The following is a 26,858-nucleotide window of genomic DNA, read 5'->3' as shown; positions in this document are numbered from 1 at the left end:
CTACACTATACTCCACACCTCTCTATAGTATTCCACTGCATGCCACTCTACTCTATGCTTTTCCAGTGTATGCCACTCCAGTCTATTCTACTCCACCGTACACCACTCCACTCTACACTACCCAAGTCTGTGCTATTCCACTCTACAACACCCGCTATAAGCCAATCAACTCTATGCTATTCCACTCTGTGTCACTGCACTCTAAGGGCCATATGTACGAACACATTTTCCCATAGACACAGAATGGGCAAAACCGCTTGCTACATCTGTCCCTAAGCCACTATACTCTATGCCACTCCACTCTATGGGATTCCCTTGTATGCCACTCCACTCTAGGCCATTCCATTGTATGGCATTCCACTCTTCAACACTCCACCCTACATTGTTCTAATCTAATGTGCTCCATACAACAACACTCTATTACACTCCATGCCCCTACACTCCACTGTACAACCCTTTACATCACTCTATGCTACTGTGTAATATTCTACTGCACTCTATGACACTCTACGACACTCTATTCTACTGTATGACATTACTGTATGCCACTCCACTGTATGCCAATCAATGTAATGGACTCTATGACACTACATGCCACTCTTCCACGCTACACAACACTGCACTGTACAATACTCCACTCTACAGCTGTTGTGTAGCCATTTTAGTTATAGCTCCATGCACGTTGGTTTAATACACTAGGCCGCTGTGCACTTTGACCTAGATATATTTTATTCAGTTTCGCATTGTTATTTTTACAATAACCAGTTTTACGGTCTTGTTTTAATTTCTTCTATCTAACTGTTTTGCTTAGCCCAGCACTGTGTTCTCAAACAACACATTCTTGATCACTTTGTGCTTCAGTCAAAGCTACAGTTTGGTACATTGCTGGTGAACGTGGTAGAAGTTTAGTCTCCAACATTCATAGAAAATACACATCCTTGCGTTGGGACATTTTCTTAGAACATTAGCTGTGTTATTATAAAAACACTTCCTAGTCCCATTACACGTTAAGAGGGAGATTCCAGCCAGGGAACCACAACTGTATGCTGAATGCTTTGCTGCAGATGCTAACGCAGACTACAGGGCTTTGCTCAGGTATGAGGGTTGATGTCCTCCCGGGGGAACCTGAAAGGCAGGATTAGAGCTTAACATGCTGTGCTCAAATTATGATTTAGATGGAAAATAGTCCATCGACTTTAGTGGCAATATGATAGCATTATTCTTATGCTTCATTCTCATCGTCACCATTTTAAAATTGTCATGTTGTGTTGTTCTGGTTATTGCAGCTCACGCTTTGATATCTAAAAGGCAGTCGTTTTATTAAACCAGTCTTTAAAACTTATACTGCTTTCATTGTCATTTATATATGAGACCGAATTGTGAATGAGAGAACCGGATGCGACCTGAGTGACCACGACTTCCCTGAGAAGTATGATATGTCATGCACTCGGCTGCCCAATCATCTCTACCTTTCAGGAGAGATGAGGCATTGCTAGTTAGCTGGAGCAAAACCCGGAATTGGAGCGACAGGCATCACCCACCGTGGGTCAGAGTCAGTCTCCCACACTGTGGACGATCTTGCTGCTCAAAATCCAGTAGTCTCATTAGAATAATGAGAGCCTACACGACACAACAATCTGTGCCTCTCTGTGCCTCTAAAATCTACTACACTCTGACACTTTCCAACACTGTAGAACATGCTACTCCATGTACTCCACTTAATGGTATTCCACCGTACCCTACTCCACTCTAAGCCACTCCACTCTATGCTATTCCATTATACGTCACTCCACTCTACCCAACTCCACTACACTCTACTCCACTCTACGACACCCTACTCCACTCAACAAGAGTATATGCCCCACCACTCTACCACACAATATTCTGCTCTATAGCACTCTACTGTTAAGTGTCCTACAGTGTATGCAGTTGTTGGAAAGTGGATTATTGGTAAGAGCAGGTAAGTACCTACACTTAGCAAGAGGCCACTAACCCACACTAGGTCCAGTTAAGTCTCAATAAATAATCCCAGCTCAACCCTTAGTAGCTTGGCAATGAGCAGTTAGGCTTAACTTAGGAGATAGGAGTGTAAAGCATTTGAAAATCATAAAACAGTAAATAAGTAAAACACAAAACACAATAAAAATCTATCACCAATGTATAATAATAGATTACATTTTTATCTTTACAATGACGCTAAAACGACAAAAAGCCAATAAAGGGAACTGGAGATATGAATTTGTAAAGAATTGGGGCCTCATTACGAATTTGGTGGTCTGATGGTAAGACCGCCGCGGTGGCAGCCACCAAACGACCACCATACTGGCTGTAACACTACCGCCTTATTAAAAGTTACACTGAGAAGTTTGTAAAAAAAAAAGCAACATTTCTGAAACAGACTGGACACTGGAGTATGGAAAAGAGGTGGTCTCACCACCAGCACCCCCAGCCCAACAGAAATCCACCCATCAGAGTACAATCCATTAATCACAAAAGTATTTCTTCCATTGCGGAAAACCACTGGCGGTGCGAACCGCGATGGTCTCAACTCACATCACAATGAACACAGCACCACCGTGGATAGTTTGAATACCCAACACCTGACACACATACACAACACACCTACACACTGCACTATATAACACCCCCCCCAAATCCTATGCAACCTGAGCGCCACACACAACCACAGATAAGCTAAATGATTCACAGAAATAGAAAAACCAACATTAGGCATCCTACATACATTTCACTACGTACACATCACACACCTACACAACATGCACAACACACATTTTACTACCACACACAATCCACAACAACCATCACCCACACACATCACAGCACCTTCACCTCATCCTTTACCTTTTACTGCAGCGTTTTTTCTTTGATCACTACCACACCATCTTCACCACTACTACCATGCCCCCACAAAACAACCACATTTCACAGATGAGGAGTTGAGGGTCATGGTGGAAGAAATTGTTAGGTTAGAGCCACACCTATTTGTAGAACAGGTTCAGCAAACATCAATTGTAAGGAAAATTGAGTTATGGCAAAGAATAGTCTACAAGGTCAATTCTTTAGGCAGCTAGCCACGCACAAGGGTGGACATTAGGAAGAGGTGGAATGACCTCAGGGGGAAGGTACATTCTGTGGTATTCAGGCACCGGCTGACAGTACTCAAGACTTGCGGAGGGCCCCCACCTTCTCCCCCTACTTTCACATCTTAGGAGGAGAAAATTGTCATGTCCTTCATGATCCCTGACCACCTTAACCCACCACAATTTACATATCACCCATGACACCTCTGTCCAAATATTCCAAACCCCCTCTCTGGCATGCCGCATGTCCAATAAACTCACCTGGTTTCACAGCCCTTGGAAATGGCATGTGAAGTGCTGGCAACTCATAGCACTACAATTCCTAGAATGCAATATCCCACCATTGTGAAAATCTGAACAGTGCACAAAATGTGAGATGCCATGCGTTTGTAAATAGCTACCAACATAAGCCATCTTGATTATGCAAGTGTGAAACAGTGAATGGCGAAGACAGCAATGCAAAGGCCCACTCCCACTATCATCAGAAGCAAAACACAGCTAAAACTAAGTGCACAATCACAATGCCATCAGAATAAAGATTCCTAAGACTGAAATATACCCACCTGGGGTGGAAATCCAGATGCCAAAGTGGATGCACGTGCAGTACGTCCAGTTACAGGTTAAGATCTATTGCTTACTCCCATACTGTGTCACTACTTTGACAATATTGTGCATTGTAAACCTCTTTGTTGTGCCATGTATAATGTCAGACACTTCAGTAGGCAACAGAAATGAATACTCATCTCAATAATCAGATAACATAAGATGATATCTACAGTCCAATCACTACCAACATCGTTTAACAGCTACAAGCATGGTGTATAGTATTGAAATTACAGAGTCTCATGTTGAAAAAAGCAAGATTGTAGGATACCAGAGACTGCCACAACCCCCCTGGATGAAGGCCCCAGTGAGGAGAACACCCCTGGATGAGTGGACACTGAAGAAGAAACTGGCTCATCAGGGATATCTAGTCAGTCGGCAACTGCCAGCCTCACCCTGCACACATCGACTCCTCCCAACCTTGTTGCATCTATGTCACAAGCAACCATTGTCCCAAGGACTGTATCATCCATTGTTTGCCGCACAGTACAGGTACCTGAGTCTCTTCTCATCGACCCAGACAATGATGGACCTGCCACCACTGGATTGGGAACTCTGTGCCAAAGGGCACAGGCGCTTGGGGGGAGGGATGGTGTGGGCCAGGGGATGGAGGCTCAAAGGGACAATACTGACCAGGAAACCATCTCCCAGATCTTTGGAGCATACCAAAATTCCCAAGGCATGATGGGCCAGGTAATCATCATGATGGCGGAAATCCAACAGCTGCAGAGGGATCACCACCAGGATGTCATGCAGCAGTGGCATGCACAAAATACCTGGCTTCCATTGCTGGGGTGCTGAGTGACATCAACACTACCCTGAGTAGGACTGCAGCACAACATCAGGCCTTTTAAACTAGTAATAAGTCTTCAGGCCCTTCAACATCTGCAGCTGCTAGTGGAATTGAGGCACCACCAGGGGGAGGACATGCCTCAGACACCCCACCCGGGGGAATACGATGTAGCTGCGTATGTGTTTCATCAGGGCAGACAACACTCTGGTCAGCACATTTGAGAACATAGGCTGTGACATCCCTGCTGCCATGGCCGCTGTCGCTTGGAAGGAGCCACTTGCCAAGAAATGGAGCACTGATGGGACTTGCACAAGAGGGAGGATCCCAGTGGGGTGACGGATAGCTGAGATTAGGTCTGGTTCCAATTGGGCACACAGCTCTTGGATTGTGGCATTATCAAGTCTGTAGGTCAGGATAATGTGCCTGTCCTCCATTGTTGCCAGGTCCACCAGGGGTCTGTACATGGGGGAATGTCCCTATCTCCTATTCATCCTCAGCGGTTGAACTCTAGGGTGAAAAACAGTGAGCAGATGGTCATATTCAAAGATATCCTCAGAGCAAAATGCCTTTTGTGACAGAAACAGTATGTGAACGTGTAGGTTCGTTAATGTGTCTTTGTCTGCTGTGACACAGTTAGGTGCCATGGCCTGTTCCCCCCTGAAATGGTGGCCGTCTGACCAGTGAAGAGGGACAAGTGGAAATGAGGCAATTCCGCTGACGTTGTGCGTCGTTGGGGAGGCGGTTGACGACCGCCGTGCAACACCTCATTGGTTATCAATGGGGCCTCTGGGTTCCAGTAGCCAATGGTGATGTGCGGCAGCGGTGACGGTACGCACCACCGGGGACGTGACCGCCATTTTCTATCTGTTCACTCACTTGCTACCTGGCCTTCAACAGGAGAGGACCTTCACTGAAAGTGCTGCTGTGACCTGTGTCTGGAAGTGACCATGGCTCGAGTGTCTGGGAAAAGGGCCCCTGCCTTCACTTCGGAAGAGTTGGAGAGACTAGTGGATGGGGTTTTGGTACTCCAGACCAACAGGTGAGTACACTATGAGCACGATGCATGGGGCATGAACGTATTGAGTGCTGTGTGTGTAAGCCTCATGTAGGGGGGGTGGCTGAGGGGTCCTGGGCAGAGTGCTGCATGTATGGTGGGCAATGTCTGTGCGTAAGGGGATGGGAGGGATATGGTGGGCCACGAGTGTAACAGGCCGGACGGTATGACTAATACCTTTTTCTATGTATATTTTTCTGCAGGTCAGCGCCCATCAGAAAAAGGGCATTGGGTGTGCCATCACCAAGGACATGCAGACCCTGGTGTCTTTGACCGCCAGAGCACCCACTGTCGCAAAGGGTGGGAGGACCTGCGCCGCTGGGCAAGGAAGACAGCGGAGGTCCAGCTGGGGATGGGCTCCCAACGAGGAAGGGTGCCCGTTGTACCCTGACCCCCCGATGCACTGCATCCTGGTGGTGGCCTATCTGGAGTTGGATGGGCGCTTGAAGGCATCACAGCAGCCACAAGGGGGTGAGTTCAGTTTCAGAATCAGAAAATTGCGCCTGTTGAGGTGTTATGTGGGTTGGGGATGTGGGTCTGTGGGTCTGTGGGTGCCCATAGGCCAGGACAAACATGGCAGGGTAGGTTCTATGAAGGAGGCTCAGATGCACTCCAAACCCAAATATGCTAGTGGGCATCTACTACTGGGCAGGGTCCTGTGGGTTTCAGGTGTGCTGCTATTGGCGTTAGGCATTGTACCCCATAGCCTGGTAACTAGCATTGTAACTGGTAGCGCATAGCCTAGTGCATAGGGCTGTTCCCTGTGTGTTGTGTACGCCAACGGTGGTGTTGTTGCTGGCATTGACCAAGTGTATCCTCTGTCTCTTCCCCCCTTTTTGATTTGTCACCCTCTCCTTGTGTGCATTAGCATCATGTGGCAGAGGAGCAGAGGCACCGGCACAGAGGGAACTGCATCCCACATGGCCCATGAGGCCGAATCCACCGACTGTGAAGGCACCAGTGGACGGAGGGTGAGGGGAGCACCACGGCAGAGACTAGAGGGGACAGTTCGGACAGTGACACCTCCTCCGATGGAAGCTCCCTGGTGGTGGCGGACACCTCTGTGGCCACCCCAACTACAGGTACAGCTGCCACCCCCTGTACCAGCACTGCCCTCCCAGCAGCCCCTCAGCATGTTTCCTGTGCCCGCTTACCCAGGAAGTTGGGCATCTCCTTTGCCCCAGGCACCTCAGGCCCTGCCCCAGTCAGCCCTGCTGCCCTCAGTGATGAGTCTATTCACCTCCTGCAATCCATCTCTGTTGGGCAGTCAACCATTGTGAATGCCAACCAGGGTTTGGCAGGGCATTTGAAACAAACAAATGGTGGCCCAACAGAGATTGTTCCAGGCTCTCACCAACTCCCTGATGTCCCTGTCTCTAGCCTCCCCCCTCCAACTTCCTCTTCCCAGTCCCATTCCCCTCAACCCCAGCCTATCCCAAACACACCTTCAGACCAGCATGCACCCAAATCAACACACAGAAGTGGCTCATGGAAACACAAGCACCACACTTCATCCCACAGGCACTCTCACAAGCACCATCCAGATGCAGACACACCAACATCCACTGCCTCCACTGTGTCCCCCTCCTCCTCCTCGTCCACCTCCCTCCCAGTAGCATCTCCACTCACACCTATATGCACCACATCCTCATCCACTGCCTCCATCACCATCACGCCTATCACTACACGCCCCTCACTGGCAGTCACCACCCCCACATCAATGTGCACGTCCCCTGTGTCCTCTCCCACTGTGTCTGTGCCCCTCCTCCCAAAGTACACAAACCCAAGCACTCAGACATTCAACAGCCATCTACCTCATGACAGCATCCAGCCCATGCACCTGCACCCAAAACAGCAGACAGACACCTCCTACCACCACTCCCTCTTCCTCCACTCCCAAACCTTCACCCTCTTCCAGCCCCAGTGTCACTAAAAAGCTTTTCCTCTCCACCCTTGACCTATTCCCTGCCCCTCCCCCCGTCCTTCACTTCGGGCCAAGGTGGTCAGGACCCAGGCTAGCACCTCAGCAACCCAGTCCATGGCCACTGTCATTTCTGCACCCACTGCAGTTGTGAGAGGCACTGTAAAGAGACCCGTCCACACAGCCAGTGTGCCTGCACCAGCTGCCAAGGGCAAAAAGGGAGCACCAGCTGGAAAACGCAAGGAGGCACCACCAGCTGGAAAACGCAAGGAGGCACCACCAGCTGGCAGAAGCAAGAAGGTACCACCAGCTGGCAGAAGCAAGGAGGCACCACCAGCTGGCAGAAGTAAGGAGAAACCACCAGCTGCCAAGGGCAGGAAGGGAACACCTGCTGCTAAGGGCAATGAAAAAGGCACAGACGCCGCATGCAGGATGGATCTGGTGCCTGGTGCTGGAGCAGCATCTGGGCAAACAACACCAGCCATGGCACTTCAGCTGTCCGAGTCTGCGGGAGAAGGGCTGGAGCCTCCACTCACCACTGGCAGCACCACCGCCAGCAGCAGCAGCCCCAGTGGGCAGCCATCCGAGGCTGCGGGGGAAGGGCTGGAGCCTCCACCCACCACTGGCAGCACCACTGCCAGCACCGCCGCAAGCACCGCCACCTGCACCGCCATCAGCACCACTGCCAGCAGCAGCAGCCCCAGTGTGCAGCCACCCGAGGCTGCGGGGGAAGTTCTGGAGCCTCCACCCACCACTGCCAGCACTGCCACCAGCCCCGCCACTGCCACCACTGAGCAGCTGTCACCGCCGGCGGGCAGTGTGTAGTCGTGCCTCCATGGGCTGTAGTGTGTCCTGGACCCTGCAACAACTGTAGGTGTGACACCCAGGTGAGAGACTGTGAGCTTGCACCCTCCAAGATCTGCATCACTGGGCACAAGGCCCCCTCCAGAACCAGTGGAAGAAGGCATCCACTCACCCCATCCTCCCAGGATGAAGCACACTGGGCATAAGGCCCCCTTGAAGACCAGTGGAAGAAGGCATCCACTCACCCCCTCCTTGCCAGGATGAAGCACACTGGGCACAAGGCCCCATCCAGAACCAGTAGAAGAAGGCATCCACTCCCCCCCTCCTTGCCAGGATGAAGCACACTGGGCACAATGCCCCCTCCAGAACCAGTGGAGAAGCCATCCACTTGAGAGATTGTGGCTTTGCACTCCCCAGGTCCAAGCAGTGGGCAAACCACCCACTAGAGAGACTGTGGCAGCGCACTCCCCAGGACCACCCAGTGGGTAAACCACCCACTTGAGAGACTGTGGCCTAGCACTCCCCAGGACCAAGCAGTGGGCAAACCACCCACCAAACAGACTGTGGCCCTGCACTCCCCATGATCAAGCAGTGGGCAAACCACCCACTTGAGAGACTGTGGCCTTGCACTTCCCAGGACCATGCAGTGGACAAACCACCCACTTGAGAGACTGTGGGCTGGCACTCCCCAGGACCAAGCAATGGGCAAACCACCCACTAGAGAGACTTTGGCCTTGCACCCCCCCAGGACATCGCAGAGGGCATGTAGCCCCCTCAAGGAGCAGTGGCGTTGTACCATCTTCCGACTGAGGTGCCCCCCCCTTCCCCTTCCCCCTGAGGTTCCTGTGTATTTTCGACCTGATTGTCCAGCTGTGTTCTCTCCGTATTGAGGCAGGAGTCAAGTGTGGCCTTTGCCTTTGTGATATGGCCCTGTGGGCCACAAACATTTTGGACTGGGCATTTTGTGCTTTGAGGATGTATTTCTTGAACTTCATATTATTACATTGGCTTTACTCACTTCCTTTTGTCCTTGCATTATTCCTAAGGGGTACGGGGTGGATATGTAATGTTGTTGCATCTGTTTGTGTTTATGGTGTTGGGGGTGGGGGTGTTGCATGTTGCATGTGTGTGTCACTCTCTTTGTCCTCCCACCCTCCCTTGTGTGCTAGGTGTGGTACTCAACGTGGTCATCTTCGCTGCTGTTCGTGTTCCTGGTGTAGGAGGAGGGATACCAGCATGGGAAACACCTGTAGTTCGGGCTCCATGGCGTTGTGGTTCTTCCTTGAGTGTCCAGAGGTGAGTTGTTTCCCTTTTGTGTTCTGTTTCCGCCATGCTTTTTTGATGGCGTTGGTACCGCCCTGGAAAAGCTGGTGGATTGGCTTGTTGTAATAGAGTGGGTGTTACATTGTCTTCCGCCTGGCTGTTGGCGGTTTCCGCCGCTGTGCTTGTTGCTACTGCCGTGGGAGTCGGTATGTTAAAGTGGCTGTCTGTGTTGGCGGTTTCCGCCGTGGTCATAATTCCATTTTTTTTACCACCGGCCTGTTGGCAGTATTACCGTCGCTTTATCACCGACCACCAGGATTGTAATGAGGGCCATAATGAACATGCATATATACAACTCACACATACCTGCAATCCAGGTTTTTACAGCATCTGGCATGTACAGGTTTTAAAAATGCTAGGGGTCCTCTGACACTCCCCTTGGTGCACATTCCTTAAATTATCTAATGTAATATACATGCATATTAATTTGTGACTGTCAGTGTTTGTCAGTCCAACCGACTTTACATGTGAAATACATTTTTAGCACATTATCTATATTACCAACGCACATAGTATGTTGAGAATAGGTGCACATTTATATCAGCACACATCCCTCTGTTACACTGATTTAACTACTCACATGCTCAAATAGACTAATAAACCTGAAGCTAATACTTACTGATAATTAGCACAATACAAGGATTTGTTAATGATGCAGATTCAAAACCTTTTCCATACATGAAATGTGCTAAAAATGGCAGCTGCCAGACCTACTGTACTGGACATGTGACAGTGACCTAACTCTGCCGGCGAATGTTGTTGTTGCGGTAGGCGCTCACAACCGCCACGGAAATTTCCATTGGAACACATTGCTACCTGTGGCAGACTTGGGCCAATGGTGATGTTCGCCTGTGGTGACGGTCCTGTATATCTTGACCACCATCTTCTGCAGTATTGCTCAGTCGACTCCTTACACTGCTGCCAGCAAGACCTCCACTACCTGAGCTGCTGTGTACTGCCTCTGGGAGCTAACATGCCATGTCCTGCAGGTGATAGGGCCCCAGCCTTCACCCATGAAGAGTTGGACAAGCTCATGGAAGAGGTCCTACCCCTGTATTGACAGCTATGTGGTGCACCAGAGGAACAGGTGAGTGTATTGTATACCAATGTGTGTAAGTTGGGGTGTATGATGGTGTACCTGAAATGTGAAGTTGTGTAGGTGTTGATGCATGCAGATGATATATTGTGCACCAGGAGAACTGAGAGGATGGGAATGTTTGCCTACTTGCTGTCAATGAAGTGTTCTGTCCACATGTGTTGTTATGGTGCATGTGGACCTGACTTTTTGCTTTTGTTTGTGTCATCCACGCAGGTTAACGCCCATCAAAAAAGGGAATCTGGCGTGCCATCACCAAGCAAGTGCAGACCTTGGTGGTCCACAGCCGGCGGAGCATCCACTGTAGGAAGCGGGGGAGGATCTGAGACACTTTGACCAGAAGACCGCAGAGGCCCAGCTGGGGATGTCCTCCCAACAAGGTAGGGGTGCCTGTCGGGCCCTGACCCCCCTAATGGCCCACATTTTGGCGGTGGCTTACCCTGAGAGGGATAGGCTTTTAAGGGCAGCACAGCAGCCGCAAGAGGATAAGTACTGACTTAACACATGTTTATGCCAGTGCCAGGTAGGTATATGATGTATAAGTATCTCAGCTGAGACAATGTGGTAAATGGTACAGCTAAAGTGTCACCTAGCAAGAGTTGCCAACTTTGATACACAGATGTAGACATAGTATTGTGAATAAGGACATGTTACTCACCAATGTCAACCACATAGTATGACAGCACGTGGTGATCTGATGCACATGTGACAGTGTCATATGTGTACCTCCACACTGCTATACATATGTGTAACCTGCAGTGTCACTCTTCCCACCTACTGTTCCACTTTCCATATACCCAATTGGTAAGTTGTCCAGCTCTTTGGTCTCTGACCAGTCCTATTTCACTGTATCTAGCTCTATGTGCAACATAGGGTCTGATAGATGAGTAACAGGGCCAAGTTATCCTGTGTCCTAATATCATTGGGAACTTCATGTGGGTACTGTCATCCCAAACAGGAATGTGACAGGGCATACTTAATACACTTCCTCTGAGGTGTAAGGAGGTGTCCCCCTTGTTATGTCTAACTATACATTGGCAATTGTGATGGTTGATCAAGGTGGATGCCATACATCATGAAAAGCATGGTGGTAATAAAGCATGAACAGTACTGGACATATCATTGCCATGTTTACAAACATTTTGTACCATGTATCTTGTGTTGAGTAGGTAATTATTAGCTGCTGATCTCTTAGGCCATGTATTTTGTCCATGCTACATAGGCTGTACCATACCTATATAGGTACAACATGTACTGTTTTGTACCTACACCATGTGTCAATTGTTACTTTGTGCCTATTGTTATGTTGAGTCCTCTACTTTGTCAGACTTGCTTTTGCTAATCTGAGACAGTTGAGACAGATTTTGTAACTGATCAGCTCAGTTCTGCCTCACGTATTTGTGTAGCTGGGGTTCCATTTGAGAAACATATGTTGGATGCATTGGGATATGTTGTCAGTGAATTTTCTGCACTCTAGGTGTATGTGTCAATTATGGTTACATTAATAGTGGATTATGGCATTTTACTTCAGTCCTGAGGTGTTAGGTTACACATGTCTGGATATTTGTCAGTGATGTAGGTATTTTGATGTATTCATGTTGAAGTTTATAATCAGCATGAATAGTGGAATAGTATGTGGCTTTTCTGCACTTGATTAGTGTCCATTGTATTGAAGGTGTTTGTATGCTCCCTGTGGTTATCTGTGGGTGTATCCTGTGTGCTAAGTAGGTCCCTATTGCTGGACATGTATTTTTTGTCTATGTGTCGGTGAGTAGGATTACTGTGTTGCCAAACTCTTTATAAACCTTTTAAAGATACTTTTGATAGATGTTTGTACCACATGCTATGTTATTGTCTGAGGCTCACAATTTAGGTATGCCACATGTAGTGATTTCATCTGAGGTATTTAACATTGTGATTGTTATGGACAGTGCCACATGTTAGGTATGTGATTACAAAGCTACATGTTGAGTAGTATTAGAAGTGAGACGTGTTTACTTTGATGTAACATGACTACTGGTGATAGACTGGGCAAGTGTGTAGTAGGGTAAGGCATGATGTTGTGTTGTCAGTTAACAGCATTTGCTAAGGATGATTATTTGATACACAGTGATGATCTGTATAGGGTGAGACTCTTGATGTAGCTAATTCATATTGTGCATGAATAGTTTGTGTTACAGCTGATTTGATGGAGTGAAGAGGTAATGGTCAGATGGATGCCTTATGTTGTGGTGATATTTTTGTCATATTGGATTGTTGGAAGTATGTAGTTGTGACATGATGTAGGCTCTGAATGGTTCCTAACCGGGGATTTTTTTAGACATAGATGTGTTGTTAATGTTATGTATTGTGTATTGTTTGTATATGTTAAGAATGCAATGACCCCCCTCTCTCTTTTTCTCTGCATCAGCACTGGTAGGCAAAGGCGATGGGGCACAGCTGAGTGGGGAAGCTGCTGGCCATGGGACCCAGAGTGCTGATACCACCACCACCAAGGGACACAATGGCCTGGAGAGCAAGGGGTGTGCCACCGGGGAGACAGGATCCATGTCTTCATCTTTGCAATCATCCTCCAGGGGACACTCCATGGTGATGGCAGACCCATCTGGGACCACTCCAGCACCATCTCTGTCTGCCACCCCTCTTACTACCACCACCCTCCCTGAAGCTCCCCACCCAGTTGACGTGGCCACTCACCCTAGAGGGTGGGCATCTCCTTTGTCACAGGCACCTCTGCTGTAGCCCCTGTCATCTCTGCTGTCCTCAGTGAGGAGGCTAGTGACCTCCTGAAGTCGATCTCTGTGGGTCAGTCGACCATTATGAATGCCATCCAGGGACTGGAAACTCAGATCCAACAGAGTAATGAGTACCTGGAGGGCATTCTCAGTGCACTGGTTGGCCTACAGAGATCCTTTAAGGCTCTGGCCTTCACACTGACAGCAGCAAGTCACCCTTTGTCTGCCGTCCCCCCTCTACCTTCCTCTTCCCAATCCCAAACCCCTCTTCCCAGACCCAGCAAAAGCACACTGACAGACAAGCATGCATCTACCTCAACATCCTGGGGTAACTCTGACAAACAGAAGCACAACAAGACACACCACTGGCATGCACACAAGAAACACACACCCGCACAAACAGCAACAGTCACAACCTTCCATGACACCCCGACCACACCCAGCATCACAGACAGCACACCTGACACACCTGCACATACCACACCAACATTCACAGATCCAGTCACTTTACCTATCCTACCCATAGACAGTACCACAGCAGACCCTCAGACATCCACCCTAGTCACCGCACCCTCAGACACCACAACCACAGACACACTTATATGCGCCACATACACCATACCTGCAATCACCACCCCCACAGACACTCACCCACCCACCACAGCAACCCCAAATACCTCCACCCCCCTCCTCCCAAGACACATATTCACCCTCACTCACCCACCCACCCAATACACACCCACAAGCATACCCTGCAAAAACATGCACCCAAGACATCCACACCAACACTCTTACAACCACTCACTCTCCCTCCACACCCAAACCCTTTTGCTATGACCATCCCCATGTATCTAAGAAAGCTTTCCTTTCAGAGTTTTCTCTTTTCCTTACTCCTCTCCTACCCTGTGATACCCCTAAATATGCTATGTCCCTTCCCAGATCCGGCCCTTCCACCTCCAAGTCCTTCCCTGACCCCTCTGCAGGTTCCCACACCCTTCCCCTGCCAAGAGGTCTACCCCTCCACCTAAATTCCAACCCTCCCCTGAACCCAAGTCCAAGCCTAACCACCCCTAGCCAGACCTCAAAGGCCCCCCTTCAACACCTGAACCCAAACCCTCCCTCCATGCCCCACCAGATAAACCCTGAGGTGCCTGCCTGCCGCACAGATGCTCCTACCTGTGGAGGTTACATGGCAGTCACAATTTCGGGGCACACATCTGTGCACTGTGTGCATACAGACTGTCTGAATTAAGGACTCGCCTATGGCCTTTGTTTTTTCCAATATTTTGCCTTAGAATAATTAATTGAACTAACCTGTCACTGGTTTCCTGGTTACATCTTTGTCATGTATTTCTTTCCTTAGTGTGGAGTTGTTCCTCTCTGACATTAGTTGTGTGTCTGTATGTGTGTATGTGTGTTCTCCTCAAGCTACGTGGGTTGTTTATGCAGTATGTGAGGTTGTGTGCAGTGCTTTTGTATTAAAGTTGTATGATATCTGTTCTGTGATGGACATGTGTGTGTCCAAGAGATTTTGTTGTGTTGGTATTATGTGATTTTGTGTTGAGATGTGTTTGTTGGTGTGCTGTGTGGCTTTGTGTACTTTGATTTTGTGCGTGTTATGTGCTTGAAATGTTAGATACATTGTTCGTAGTAAGTTTATCTGTAAGATGTGTATTTCTATGTAATTTTTTGCCTGTTGGTGTTACGTTGTGATGTATGTGTGATGGGTCCCCCGGTGGTGTTCCCTGTGGGTTCCTGCCAAAGGATTGGAGATGGTGCTTTTATGTTTGTAACTTGCTGTGTTGTTGTGTAGTATTGAATGACTGTGGGCCTGTGCAGTGTTTCAGTGCGTACCTGTGTGTGTTAGTGATGTCTGTGTATGTGTGTGTGGGTGTTTAGTGCCCATGGAGTGTTTGTTGTTAATGTGCAAGTGTTTGTGAATGTATGTGAGTGTGCGTGTACGTGTGTAGTTACATGTGTGTGTCACCCGCACACCCCCTTCCAAAAATATCTGTTGTATGAGTGTAAACAATTTACCAATCTACAACAGTACCAGGTAAGAGTGTGTACTTATGGTTGCTGTCATCATCCCGGATTCAGGAGTCTTTGGGCGAGCAGGAGCAGCGGGAAGACGTGTAGTTCTGGTTTCGAGTATGGCTTCCTGAAGGTGAGTGTCTCCTTTAATGCAGTTGGTTTCCGTCTGGGTTTCCATGGTGGTGTGACTGCGGCAGAAACTATGGCGGCGTGCAACCTCGTAATCTGTCTGGCGGACACATGCCAGCCTGCAGGTGGCATCAGTCGTCCGTGGTAGCCAGATAGCAGTGACGGTGCTGGCAGTGCTTTGGCTGTATACTATTGTGAATACAGCCATGGTCATAATTTGGTGGTCTTCTCTGCCAGCCTGTTGACGGTACGACCACCAACATGGCTTTCTTGAGCCCGGTACACTTGCAATGAGGCTCAAATCTTTTTTACTGCATAGAAACTAAAAGTGCCAAGCTGAACACCAGATAACACTCAATCGGTGCGAAGTCAAAATTTGAGGCCATTCGCGAGGGAGCCCTGCTCAGCTGCAGTGAGCAGGAGTCTTCAGTCAAAGTTTCACTATCTAACTTAGGTCCTGATTTATACTTTTTTGTGCCTGCAAGTCAGGCTGGGTTGCGGACGATGTAACCCGGCTTGACTCACGATGGGTCGGTTCACTTATGGAGCTTTTTAAAAAAGTTGCTCTAAACTTCTGGATTTTCTTCCAGAAGGTCTTTGAAGGTTCTTTAGGAGTCTGCAGCTCACCCCAAGGTTCCAGAAGCTCTGAATTTCTTCTTGAGGGTTAGGACTCCAACTCCCAGAATGCACTTGGCTCAAATCCAAAAATGACCATTGTCACTGATCAGTTTCTTCAGGGCTTGATGCAAAGGACTCTAGCCAGCTGTTTTCCACATGTAGCAAAAAGGGAGTCCCTTCTTGAAGCTGTTGAAGACAGGTAAAGTCCTTTTAGTGGTGAAGCTCAAGTGTGTAGCTGGTGCAGTCCTTCAGAGTGTAGTATCCAGGTGCAGGTCAGGGGTCCAGCAGGGCAGTCCTTCTTCTTTGTCTTGTTCCTTGCAGGGATCTGAAGTGGAGTGCAGCTCTGCCAGTGTTATCCTTGCTCCTGGGGGTGGAAAGCATGGGGCTCTGTCCAATCACTTGCAGGCCATCACTCTTGTGAGTGACCACTTCCTGGAAAGTTGACAACATCAATCCCAGAGAGCAACATTCTACAAAAATGCAAGACGGCAAAAATTCAATCTCAGAGGGTAGGTCTGGCTGAGCCCACCCACTAGTGTGGTTAATTTTCCCTTGGCACACCCCTTTCCAGCCCTCTCTTAATCTAAATAGGGGGTACCTGGCTGTCTGGTTTTGCAGGAAATGGGGAGGCCCAAATGCTGGCCCAAATGTCCTTCCCTCCTTTGAAGTACAGTTTGGCTGCTCTCTCTACATCCTGTTTCACCATCTGCTTAGGCAGTTGTCCTCCCCCAGGCACTTCCTTTGTGTTCAGCATAGGCCACTTCACACCTCATCAAGGCTGCTAGAGGCTGGCCAATCAGAGAAAGGCACTGAAACTGGTAACTTTTAGTAAGAGTCCTACATTTAAAAGTGGCAAGTTGTTGGATTGATTATAACATTTAATTTGATATTAGACATGCATTATTTTGCTCCTATGAAATATAAGACTTTATTATTTTAGAATAAAGTCTCCCCATGTTAGACTATGGAGCCCATTCACCACAATGGGGGAAAATGAATGTTGCTATTTTTCCCTCACCAGGGCTTATAAAACATCTTTTATACGGTCTCTGATTATAGTTACACTGCACCCACCCTTGGAGCACTTAGGGCACATGTTATGAGTGACTTATATGTACAAATAAGGTAGCTTAAGACTTTGGAAGTACTTTTAATTCCATAGTCGAATTTGGGGTTAACTAATTTAAAAGCTGCCAGCAAGGCAAGCCTGCCTTCAAAATGACCCTGGGCACCAAAGCAGTGCACCTATTGGTGAACTACCTATGATGGGGTCCCTGAACCTATGTGCCCTACCATATACTAGGGACTAATAGGTAGGGTGATACAGCCAATTATAATTAGCCTAATTTACATAATCATTTTAATCACAGCACAGGCCTTGGGACTGGTTAGCAGTGCCCAGGCACCATCAGAGTCAGAAAAACACCAGCATAAGTGAAAAAATGGGTGGAGAAAGTTAGGGGTCTTCTGCAATCATCCCAGTCTTTTAACAGAAAGTGTCACACATTCTAGTTTCACACATTCTAGTTTAATCTATGCCTCTATATGACACTCTACTCCATTGTATGACTCTATGCAACTTCCACCATGCCCCTCCACCCCATTTTACTGCACTGAACTACCCAGCTACTCTCCACAGTACAACACGCTACAAGACTTTTCAACACTTTATGACATAGCACTCCACTCTACTCTACAAGATGGCACTTCAATTTATTACACATTACTCATCTATACGCCATGCCACTCTACAATACTCCATGCCACTCCAGTCTAGGACACTTTACTCCACTTTACACTACACTACTCCAGTCTACCCACTCTACTCTACTCATCTCTCAACACTACAATCTAGGGCACTATATTGTATGGTACTCCACATAACAACACTCCACTCAACAGCACTAAACTCTATGGACCTCATTACAACATTGGCGGTAAAAGCCGCTTACCGCCGTGCAGAAGACCGCCAACACACTGCTGCGGAAATCCGCCACAGCTATTATGACCCACAGCCCGGAATCCGCCAAAATTCAGACACCCACACAAGTTCGCCACACCAAAGGTCAGTGATAAACTGGCGAAAACAAAACCTCCACCGTCACGCCAACAGAAATACGCCCACACTATCATGACACACGAATCCACGGGGTGGTCTTTCAACCGCGGTATTCCATTGGCAGTACACACCGCCGCGCTCAAAATACACACACATTTACAAAACACAGCCACATTGGACAATTCGAAACACACACACCTGATACACATACACACACCACTCCCACACACCCATTATTACAATATAAAACACACACCAACATCACCCACAAACCCCTATGACCACAATTACAGAGAGAAGGCCAGAGAGAGACACCACAAACAACTACCAAGCATCCACGGGCACACAATACCATCACCCACAGAACTTCCACACACCTCACACAACACACCACTAAATATCACCCCACTTATCACTACACACACCACCCCACACATCACCCATACCACCCATAGCACGGCAAAGACACCCCAGGTTCTCTGAGGAGGAGCTCAGGGTCATGGTGGAGGAAATCGTCCGGGTAGAGCCACAGCTTTTCGGATCATAGGTGCAGCACACCTCCTCCATAGCTAGGAAGATGGAGCTATGGCGCAGAATAGTGGAAAGGGTCAACGAAGTGGGACAACACCCAAGAAATCGGGATGACATCAGGAAGACGTGGAACGACCTACTGGGGAAAGGTGCGTTCCGTGGTCTCAAGACACCACCTTGCGGTTCAGCGGACTGGCGGCAGACCCCCATCTCCTCCCCCACAACTAACAACATGGGAGGAGCAGGTCTTGGCGATTCTGCATCCTGAGGGCCTCGCAGGAGAAGATGGCAGAATGGACTCTGGTAAGTCAAATCTTAACTATTACCTCCCCCACCCTCCCTGCATGCCATCACATACCCCCACCCTCACCCTCACCCCCATCACCTCAACTCCTCACAAATGTCCCAACATCACAAACCACCCATCCCAACACCAAGCCCTGCATGCAACAACAAAGCATGGACATCCATCACCAAAGCATGGCCACTGCACAATACCATACACCCCCCTAAACCACCATCACACAAGGTCCCACACAGGAATGCAAGCACTGGGGTACACGGTCACCCACTTATTGCACACCATGGCACACACAGATGTAATAAACATCCTTTTATACCCCTGCAGTACCCCTACCCAACGTCACCGCACAGGAGGGTCCACACATGTCCACACCACCAACAGAAGAGGCCCACAGTGATGACAGCAGCTCTGTCCAACTGGATCTAGATGACCAGCCCGGCCCATCGGGGACCTCAGGACAGTCGGTTCCCCTCACATAGTCACAGGCCACTACAGAGCTTCCCCCCTCTGGAAACACCAGCACAGCACCCACCCAGCGGGCCCATACCTCTGTCCCCAGGACACGTCAATCAACAGTGTGTCCACCACTACAGGGAACCCAGGCTAACCCAACAACAACAGGGATCTGGGGGCAATGGTAGTGGGCACACGGTCCAGGGGACGGAGGCCCAGGAACACAGGGGAACTGGGAGGGCTGCTGTGCGACAGGGGGAGGACAGGCCAAGGGAACCCACTCTCCACAAGGCTCTCTCCAACATCATGGGAGCCTACCACCACTCTCAGGAGATGATGGCAATGGTACTGGCCAAGTTTCAGGACACCCAGCGCCTGCAGGAGGAACAGTGTTTTGGCTTCAGGGAGGAACTCAGAGCCATCAGTTCCACCCTGGGCACCATCGTAGGGGTGCTGAAGGAAGTACTCAACACCAGGAGGGACACTGTGGCACAACAAGGGGCCCCTGACATTAGCCTGGACGATGAACTGCCCACCACCTCCGCCGGTGCTAGTGGACAGGAGGCACCACTACAGGACCACCACACCAGCACCCCACCCCCTGCAGAGGGAGAACCACCCCGCAAGCAGTCCCTGAGATCCAGGACAAAGACAGAGAACGATGCCAAGACCCCCGCCGAGAAATGAGACCACCCTGAATGTCATCTGTCTGTCCCACTTTGTCACCCTGTCCATCCTCAAACTGCCCCAGCTCCACTTCCTATGCCCATTTGGGCAATGCACCTGTGAGACAAATAGACTGGACTCTGCCATGGACATTCCTCAACCATCACCCATCACCATTTTACAACCCCCTCCAATATTGAGCACTTAGATAAACACCTTTGAAGCACAAAACAATCTGGAGTCAGTCTGTTATTCCGAAATAGTGTATTAGCAATTACAGTGTCAAAATGCTCTTTCAAATGTAATGTCAACATACCTATGTCACACAGCTCTAGTCCATGAGGAAATAAAGCAGATGTCACATAGTGGGACCCCCATCTGTGAAATCGTAAGGGAAAGTGACAACTGAGTGACCATACACTGGCTGAAAACGACAGACAGTAGAGAGGTAGCAGTGTTAAAGTACATGTAGTAGGCAGGTTTGTTTTCTTACCTGTATCTCACTGGAAATATTGCATGATCACCAAGTTCCTGTTGTCTATGTCCTCTTCTTCTGCTTCCTCGTCTTCACTGTCCACAGGCTCCACAGCTGCAACAACACCGCCATCTGGACCATCCTCCTGCAGAAAAGGCATCTGTCATCGCAAAGCTAAGTTGTGAAGAATACAGCAGGCCACGATGATCTGGCACACCTTCTTTAGTGAGTAGAATAGGGATCCACCTGTCATATGGAGGCACCTGAACCTGGCCTTCAGGAGGCCGAAGGTCCACTTTATAATCCTCCTAGATCGGCCATGGGCCTCATTGTAGCGCTCCTCTGCCCTTGTCCTGGGATTCCTCACTGGGGTCAGTAGCCATGACAGGTTGGGGTAACTAGAGTCACCTGCAAATGGCGAGGGACAACTGTTAGACACACACTAACCTGTAGGGATATCCCCAGACCCAAACAACCATTCCCACAGACTTGCTTCCAGGTGCTCACCTAAGAGCCACATACAGTGCCTCTGGAGTTGACCCATCACATAAGGGATGCTGCTATTCCGCAGGATGTAAGCGTCATGCACTGAGCCAGGGAACTTGGCATTTACATGGGAGCTGTACTGATCTGCCAAACACACCATCTGCACATTCATGGAATGATAACTCTTCCCGTTTCTGTACACCTGTTCAATCCTGCGGGGGGTACCAAAGCCACATGGGTTCCATCAATGGCACCTATGATGTTGGGGATATGTCCCAGGGCATAGAAGTCTCCTTTCACTGTAGGCAAATCATCCACCTGAGGGAAAACGATGTAGCTCCGCATGTGTTTCAGCATGGCAGACAACACTCTGGACAACACTTTGGAAAACATAGGCTGGGACATCCCTGACGCTATGGCCACTGTTGTTTGAAATGACCCACTTGCAAGGAAATGGAGTACTGACAACACCTGCACTTGAGGGGGGATTCCTGTGGGATGGAGGATAGCTGACATCAGGTCTGGCTCCAGCTGGGCACACAGTTCCAGAATTGTGGCACGGTCAAGCCTGGTGATGATCACATGTCTTTCCTCCATTGTCGACAGGTCCACCAGCGGTCTGTACACCGGAGGATGCCGCCATCTCCTCACATGTCCCAGCAGATGGTGCCTATGAAGGACAACAGAGAGCACAGAGTCAACTGTCAACACCAGGACAGTGCGCGCTCTACAGGCATCTAGAATGCAAAAACCCAACACTCGCAAGATAATGTAATTTATGCATTGTGATGATATGTTATTGTTTAACCTTTTGCATTGCAGAATTCCATCCAAAAGATTAATTTTTAAGGTGCTTATAAATACTGTACATTTGCAATGTATTGCTGCAGACATTCAGAGTGTGTTAGGGTGTGGTCCCTTTCCAGGGCCTTCTAGAGACTTTCCCTGCAACATGCCTGGGCGTGGTTCTAGGCTGGGCCAAGACTCTATAAAAGAGAGTCAGCCCAACTTCCAGTGCTCACTATTCAGAGGTCCCGGTGCAGAGCAGCAGCTTCTTCCTGAGCTCCTGTCTTGGAGGCCTATTTGGATTTTCCAGTCTTCTGCACTCATCTCTCATTGGTGATCACTGTTTCCAGGCGGTAAGACGGTGTTTGGACATTTCCCAACACCGTAATTGAGAATTTTCATATTCTTGACTTTAATTCTTAAATGAATAACAGATTACTTGTGCGCTGCCATTTTTTGACATTTGTATGGTGGTTTGCAAATAGGGAGGACGCGTAATTTATTCCATAAAGATTTGACTTCGTTATTACATTGTTGTTCATTGCGCGCTGATAGTTCTTGACATTTACATGATGTTTTACGAGTTGGCAAGACGTGCAACTCGTTTCATGAGCATTTAACTTTGTTGTTCATTGCGCGCTACTTTTTCTTGACATTTACATGGTGGCATTCGAATCGGCGAAACGCGCAATTCACTTCTCTTGTGTAATTCATGCTGTTCATTGTGCGCTACCATTTTCTGGCATTTACATGGTGGCATTCGAATCGGCAACACGCGCGATTCTTTCCTTGAGTGATTTTTCATGTTATTCATTGTGCGCTTCCATTTCTTGGCATTTGCATGGTGGCATTTGAATCAACAAGACGCGCAATTCTTTCCCTGAGAGCTTTTCATGTTGTTCATTGTGCGCTACCTTTTCTTGGCATTTGTATGGTGACATTTGAATCGGCAAGACGCGCAATTCTTTCCTCGTGTATAAATAATGTAAATTACTGTGCACTACTATTCTAAGACATTTTCTTGGTAGCATTTCAAGTTGACACTTTGCGTGATTTATTCCTTGAATCTACGTTGTGTGATTTCATGGTGCACATTCCTTTATGTTGTTTAATACTCATATAAAAATCTGCAATGTGCGCAATTCACTTCCCAATGTTTTTTCTGAGAAGAACACAACAATGCCAGAGTTCTAGATGTAATGCTGTGTGTTCCTGATATCTATTCTTAAAAGGAGATTCATATGGTTGTTTAGAAATTGCTCAGAGTGTTTCCTGATTCTCATGCTAAAGAAAGTATTCGAATCTGAAAGTCCTATTTAACTTTTCCTGTTTCCTCCTCAGGTATTCGGTCATCTAAAGCCTAGTCAGTTTTAAGACTATTCTAGGATTGTTCATGTTTTTCAGAAAAAAGACGAAGCTTAGAGTTGTAGCATGGTACTGAATTCATGAAATGTAATTTTGATGTTGTGTTTTAACCTTTTGCTTCCTACAGGTCTCCTTCCCAGCTGTTCCCGTCCTAATCCCCTTTTCCCCACTTGGACTCTCTTAGACTCTGTGATAAATCTAATCAGAGTATTGGAGCTGTCATGTGGTGGAAGTGTTGGGAACGTGCACAGACCCCGAGGATCTGGTGACTCTGACAGAATAGTGAGCCCACAAATTATTATCCTCCTGGTATGTGTATGTTCTCAGCATGGCCACACTGGACGAGCTAGTCAAGGCTATCACCCAGCTCCAGTCAGAAGTGGTATCATCAAAGGATTTGACAAATAGTCTAGCTGAGAGGGTGAGTCAGTTACAGAATAAGGTTGAGAAGAAAGAACAAAGTCCCACAGGTGTGTTTTGGCAGGTACTTCTTCTCAGACTTCTGGAGGTAATCCGACTAACATTTCCCTCAATGTTCCTTCAGCCATTCCTTTAGCTCCCCCAGAACGCTTCTCAGGTGATCCCTTGAAAGCGCAATCTTTTCTGGTTCAAGTGGAACTTCACTTCACCTGCAGACCACATACTTTCCCCGATGCCCAGTCGAAAGTAGCTTTCTTGTTGTCATATCTGTCTGGAGATGCAGCTACCTGGGCTATTCCTCTTGTGCGTAAAAATAGTCCCCTGTTGTACAACTGGAAACATTTTGTTCGTGAATTTGAGAGAGTTTTCGATCGTAGAACTGTAACACAGTCAGCAGATCGTGAATTATTATACTTACGCCAAGGGAATCAGGACTTAGGGGGTCCTTCCGACCCTGGCGGTCCATGACCGCCAGGGCCGGGGACCGCGGAAGCACCGCCAACAGGCTGGCGGTGCTTCCAGGGCCATTCTGACCGCGGCAGAAAAGGGCAACCGGCGGGAAACCGCCAGTTTACCCCTGGCCCAAGGGATCCGCCATCCTGGTCCTGGCGGTAAATACCGCCAGGAACAGGATGGCGAGAACGGGTGTCGTGGGGCCCCTGGCATGGGCAGTGCAGGGGCCCCCTAACAGGGCCCCATAAAGATTTTCAGTGTCTGCTGTGCAGACACTGAAAATCGCGATGGGTGCCACTGCACCCGTCGCACCCCTTCAACTCCGCCGGCTCCATTCGGAGCCGGCTTCACTGTTGAAGGGGCTTTCCCGCTGGGCCAGCGGGCGGCCTTCTGGCGGTCGCCCGCCGGCCCAGCGGGAAAATCAGAATGACCGCCGTGGTCATTTGACCGCGGTACGGTCTTTTGGTGGTTCCTGCCAGGCGGGCGGCTTCCGCCGCCCGCCGGGGTCGGAATGACCCCCTTAGTGTCATATTTAGCCAACTTTAATCGGCTGGTCGCTGAGACATCCTGGCCTGAAGAAAAAAAAGCGGCCTTGTTTTACAGGGGACTCAAAGAGGAGCTAAAAGACATCTTAGCGCAAATCGACCCACAACCTGCAAACTGTCAAGATTTAATAAACCTTGTCTTGAGGCTTGATCATCGTTTAAATGAACGAAAAGGAACGCGTAAAAAGACTGAAAAACATTCTTGGCATGCTCATGATAACAAAGACTCAAGAACTCCGAGAGAAAGAACGTCGGAACCGGTGGAAATTGGAACCATCAGGAGACCTTTGACCAAAGATGAAAAGGACCTACGCAGAAAAAATGGGCAATGTCTCTATTGTGGGCAGAAAGGTCATTTCGCCAAAGATTGCCCAATCAAAACAAAGAGCAAGCGAGGCCCAGTTCAGAAAGTTGCAACCAATGCATCAGTTGAGTCGGAAAATCTAAAGCACCCAAGTTGCAGAGAAGGGTTGCTCTTGGGTGTCACCGTGGATCCTTCACAATCCAAACATCTAAAATTGGGAATAAGAGTTCAGGTCAAGAAAAATACCTATTTCAAGAAGGCTCTAGTCGACTCTGGGGCTACCGGAAACTTTGTTGACGCCCAATTGGTTCGTGCATGGGGGATCCCATGTATTGAAAAGAAGACCCCGGAAACCATCCAGGCAGTTGATGGAAAACCCTTGACTGGAGGTCCGATAACTCTTCAGACTGTCCCCTTGACAATAATTTGTGAAGGTAAAAATCAAAGAAAGAAACATAAAGAGGAAATAATCCTTGACGTGATCCATGCTCCCCAGTATGGGATCATCCTTGGCTTGCCATGGTTAACTCATCACAATTCAGAGATTAATTGGGCAGAACGAAAGATCGTGTTCTCATCAGTGCTATGTAAAGAACATTGTCTCCAAAGGACTCAAGAATCGGAAGTTCGCCATTCTTACATAGCTACCGCCGCAGAGAAAGAAGTTCAGTTGCCCAAACAGTATTCATCTTATGAAGATGTATTTGATGAGAAGGAAGCAGAGAACTTACCTCCTCATAGATCTTATGACTGTCAAATTGATCTAGTCCCAGGGGGGATACTTCCCAACTGTCGTGTGTATGCCCTGTCAGAACATGAAAATCAACATTTACGAAAATACTTAGATCAATTCTTAGAGAATGGTTTCATCCGCCCCTCTAAGTCTCCCACAGCTTCTCCTTTGTTTTTTGTTCCAAAAGCGAACGGAGAGCTTCGAACTGGTATCGACTATAGGGGCTTGAATAAAATCACCATCAAGAACAAATATCCTTTGCCTCTAATTCCGGTCTTACTGGAACAAGTAAAGAAAGCAAAAATCTACACGAAGCTTGATCTTCGAGGTGCTTACCATTTGGTCAGCATGAGAGAGGGTGACGAATGGAAAACGGCATTCAAAACAAGATATGGCCTTTTTGAATACACCGTCATGCCTTTTGGTCTGTGCAATGCTCCAGCAGCATTTCAATTTTTCTTAAATGACGTTCTTAGAGAGTACCTCGATATCTTTGCCATAGTTTACATTGGTGACATTTTGATCTACTCAGACAATGAGAATGAACATGTTCAACATGTCAAGAAAATGTTGGCAGCCCTTCGTAAACACCATTTATATTGCAAGCTAACCAAGTGTGAGTTTCATGTTAGCACAGTTGAGTTTTTAGGGGTTAGCCTTACCCCTCAAGGTATGGTGATGGCAGAAAGGAAAGTAAAAGGCGTATCTGAATGGCCCATCCCAAAGACTGTTCGTGATGTACAATGTTTCCTGGGCTTTGCAAATTTTTACCGGAGGTTCATCAATCATTTCTCCCAGACAGTGGCTCCAATTACTAAGTTATTAAGAAAGAAAGAAAAATCTGTATGGTCCCCAGAAGCAGACCAAGCCTTTTCAACTTTGAAAGAAGCTTTCTCCACTGCCCCAGTCTTGACTCATCCAGATGCGGATCGACCTTTCATAGTGGAAGCTGACGCTTCAGATGTGGCGATAGGAGCAGTCTCGTCACAACGAAACAAAGACACTGGTCAACTTCATCCTGTAGCTTACATGTCTCGGAAGTTGAACGAAGCCGAACAGAACTATGT

This window comes from Pleurodeles waltl, chromosome 10 (genome assembly GCF_031143425.1).
Source record: "Pleurodeles waltl isolate 20211129_DDA chromosome 10, aPleWal1.hap1.20221129, whole genome shotgun sequence".
NCBI lineage: Eukaryota > Metazoa > Chordata > Amphibia > Caudata > Salamandridae > Pleurodeles > Pleurodeles waltl.
Note: the sequence above shows the minus strand (reverse complement) of the source record.